Below are 4,443 nucleotides of genomic sequence, written 5' to 3'. Positions count from 1 at the left end.
ACACCACGAGGTGTCATGCTTCTTCTTTGGCAGTCCTCGCCCTCTAAAAACTCAGCTGCCAGGCACATTGAAAATGGTATTTGATAACTATAATAGTTTTTAAATTTAACTCACTTTTCAAGGGCCCCCACTTACTTTAGAAGTGCATCCCTGTCGTCAGGTGTATGCCCGCCCTCTCCCAAACCAAGTTCCTAGAGGGTGAGGACTGCCGATGATGAAGCATGACACCTGGTGGTGTGTGAGGCCAGTCCTTCACTTTTTGTGAGATGCCCACACTCACAATTAAGTCTTAGAGCACTTTTGGTCACTACACTGGGAGCAGCCCCATTAGTATTGATCAATTATAGCAGTCCCTTCCGCAATGGACTTCTCTTGTGAATGTAAATGTGGGATACTTGTAAAGCGCACTGTTACTCTACCCGAGTGTCCTGGCGCTATAGACCGCAGGGGAACCCGTCCTGGTTTTCCCTGTGAGATGGCCCCTTACTGGGTATCTCCAGGGTGAAACCAGGCATCCCCGGCGTCTGTGGGGGGCCGTTGTGGAGATGAGGTAAGCTTAATGCCCAGAGTTGCCGAGTGTGTTCCCTGGTTAGAGTAGGCACTGAGGCGAGAATTATCGAGTCCGTTGACCCTGGTCCAAGACCCTGCCGCGTCGGGAATTGAACCCCAGTCCCGGGCCGTTCTCTGCTTACAGGTCTGCTGCCTCTAACCAGTGAGCTACACCACTCCACTGCAGGGTTGCTTCCATTCCTAGCTCACACGCAGGATGTCTTGGCACCCAAAACAGTCTAGTAATTCCTCCTTCAGACCAGACCCCAGGCAATGGTCCCTCACCTGTGGAGAGGAGGCTTTTAGTGCAACACCAACCCATGGCTGATTAGTAGTCCCCGAATGAAAAGCAGTGACCTCATGGCAGTAGAAGTAACAACAAACAATTGCTCTTGGGCTTCCTGCTTTATACAGATTTCACATACTGAGGAGATGTATTCTCGTTGTGCTTCTTTGAAGCCAGACAGTTTGGGTCACATCTTCCACCAGTTTTGGCCAGGCTACGTTTTGGACCTCGCCATTGTCTACAGTGCTGTTCTGCTCCGCAGGATAGTCTCCAGGTGAAATGTCCACCACACTAGTACAAAGAGGTACATAAGCAGGCTGCACCAAGCTATTTACAACCTTCCCTTAGATCAGAAAGAGAAAAGAATCAGTACCACTTCAAAGGACTCCTTTCCTCAATAACAGAAACTGTATGACTCGCAGTCGCACCGTAGCCATCAACCTAACAGCAAATGCAGCAAGTCGTTTAAAGCCATATGCATCAGGAAGGGCCAGTCATTTCAACAGAAAGCTGGTCTCCTTTTTCGTCACTATAGAAACGGGTGTTCCTCTCCCAACTACGAGATGCCAGGAATACGCACGTGCTGCTGGGAAAAGCAATCTCTTCTCCATCTTGTACTCTGGTGTCGGCAGAGTTCTTCTAAAATGGACATGTGGTCTTTGTTCATTCGTACTTTGAATCCTAACATATACGTACATTTACAATGCAAATGATGACAGCATTCAGAATTCCTAATTCATTATGAGCACCAGAACTTTGGATGAATGGGCCTGAACCACATATTCATGTTGAATAGATAAACTGGCTTGTCACTATAATTCACCAAAGATGGGAGTGCTACCACCGGACCCAAAGCATGAAACCTGCGACAGGGATGGTAGTCCTCTGTCACTATAAGGGTGTGCTTGGTATGCCCCTTTCAGTACAGGAAAAGGCCCAGAACTTACCATTAAAGGCTATGCCTATGTCAAGGCACACACATGGAATTAGTGTGAGTCATGGCCAAAAATAAAAAACTACAATCAAAAGTGCCGAAAATTGCCATGTTTTTCACGCGGAGTACCCCTAGATTTTAGCCCTACCTGTTGCTGGCTTTTTGTGGACTTCAACCCTGGCAAGCAGTAGTGAATTGTCTGTGCTCCCCCTTTAAGCATGGCAAAACTGGCATAACCCTAATTGGAATATTTACCTTACCCGGTGTACCCAGAGGCCTGCAAATTAAATTTCACTTGTTGACTGCAGGACTTATTGAGCCATCCACTACAGTGCCAATGCAAATATGGCATCAGACTAAAGCAGTGCAAAAACTGCAATTCGACCTGTCAAATTAAACTCTTTAAACTGGTAAAAACCTCCCTTTAAAATATTAATAAGTCATCCCTATGCAGGCCTTGTAGCCCACAAGGCTGGGTGCAAGGTATTTAAATCTAGGACATATAGAAATGTAATCTTAACTTGTCCTTCCAGTGAATAGCATCCAAAAGCGATTATACAGTACAGCAGGCCTTGTTGTCCTAAGTAGAAAAACTAGAGCATAGATTAAATTTCCAATACTTTATCTCAGGATAGGGCAACTAGAAAATTGAGAACTATTTTTTATAGTTAAACATCCAAACCTATGGGGAGTCAAATTTATCATAAATATTATGGAAAAGTAACTTTTAGAAACATTCCTTTTCCTGCCTTGAGTTCCTGGAGACTTAACTCTCATTTGCTCACTATCTTCTCCCAGCCAGTAATTAGCAATGAACAGGTGTGAAATGCTCGCTACCCAGGAGCAAAGAGGCTGGTCTTAGAGGGCAAAGACTACTCCTCCAAATATTCAGGAGGAGGGCTGTGAGTATCCTTATTGACACTATGTGTCAAATCCTGCTCCAGTGTCAAGACGTGCTGGACAGGTCAGCTACGTTCATATAGAACACTTGGAGCACACTTTAAAGTGGAGCGAACAGGATGCATTGACAATTCTTGTGGATCCACTGGCTGGGTGCAGAAGGACTGCTTTTATCCTATCATACTTTGGTCTCTGGGCTTGTTGTGGGTACAGTATTTTAGTCTTGGATGGTGAGGACACTAGGATTATCATAGTACACACCCCACACATCGCCAGCCATCAGAGCCTACTTTTAGTGTGCCGATGACTTTCACCATTTTGAAAATGCCCAAAATGAATAGGGTTGGCCCTAGATTAGCTCTGGTGTGCCCAGGAGTCATTCCCAACAACTAGCTAGTGCCAGGCATAGATTGGCCCCTCAAAGCATCCACTTCAGAACACGTTCTGGACCTGTAGGGGACTTGACCTGCTGTCTGGGACCTGAGAGGAGCCCTGGAGGAAAGGACTATCTCTCTCTTGTATCCAGGAGACAAATGTGGACTCCAGGGGTAATTAGACTGACCTTTTGTTCATGGAACATACATACAAGCTACAAGTGGCCTTTTTCTGAAACTACACAGGCTGACTAGTGGCAACCAGACCTAGAGTAGACCCAGCCGCAGTCTCTGCCTTTCATCCTATGAGACTCCAAGTGCCTTCCCTGCAACCCAGGGGAGCTTTGGAAAGTACTACTGCGGTGGACTACAACTTAAGACTAAGCCGGACTTAAAATCTTTGACAAGGATCCATGCTCAATCATGGTGAGCCTCAATTGCACACTAAGGTCCCAGTCACGGACCAGTGACCATCATTGGTAGTATGTGCTTTTTGGCACCATTTCTACTTAACACTTTGAAAGGTTGTATCTTCGGTATCCATTTTTAGATTGTTGTCATTTTGGTGTCAATTTGTTTATTACAATTTACTCTATTTTCTATTTCATTTCGGGATTTTTATTATTTTGACGTTATTACTGTTTTAGTACTGCATAAGTTCTTTACACATTATCCGGATTTAAGCCACCTCTGCGCTCCCACTATTGCATAAAATTGGATGCTCAATCACCTAATAGAAGTGCCCCAAAAAACCCACAGCTGGTCTTGAATACTGCAATTTTAGCTTCTCTAAGGGCCATTGGACTAAACCAGTCCACTGATCCTGGCATGTTATCTTGTTACCTTCTACACCAAGAGAAGAGGACATGAAACATGACATGGGTGCTGAGGAGCATATTCAAAACCATTTTACTGCTGACCGTAACACCAGATTAAATAGGACACTGTCTGAGCTAGACTTGGATATCAAGACCTCTTACAGCAAAGCTAAACTGTAGGAACAAATACATGAACCTCAAACATAGGATATGGGTTCACAAGTGTTCTTGTGCTTTCCAGATAGCCCACCTTAGAGGGTGTCCTATCTCAAGGTATCTTCTTAGTCACCCCGGGGTTGTGATCAAGAAGCAGACTATTTGGCTTTTGGTGATGCAACAACCTCTCTCCGTCTGTCCCAAGGCCATCAATGTAGACACCTACCTTTGAGATGTGAAATAAGAATTCCCAGTTTCTGTGCTGTTGGAGAGGACACTCTATAATGTAACATCAGAATTCCACTCCTGGAACAAGTAAGAGACAGTCCAAGCTCATCAAGTTGTCCAGTAAGCTGAAGTCCCTGGATGTCTGGTCCTCCAAAAAAATGCTGCATTACAGAAAATGAAAAATGCTGGTACAAAGGC

Source organism: Lissotriton vulgaris, unplaced genomic scaffold, assembly GCF_964263255.1.
Source record: "Lissotriton vulgaris unplaced genomic scaffold, aLisVul1.2 SCAFFOLD_822, whole genome shotgun sequence".
Classification (NCBI taxonomy): Eukaryota; Metazoa; Chordata; class Amphibia; order Caudata; family Salamandridae; genus Lissotriton; species Lissotriton vulgaris.
The sequence above is the reverse complement of the archived record's forward strand: the minus strand, read 5'-3'. Positions refer to the sequence as shown.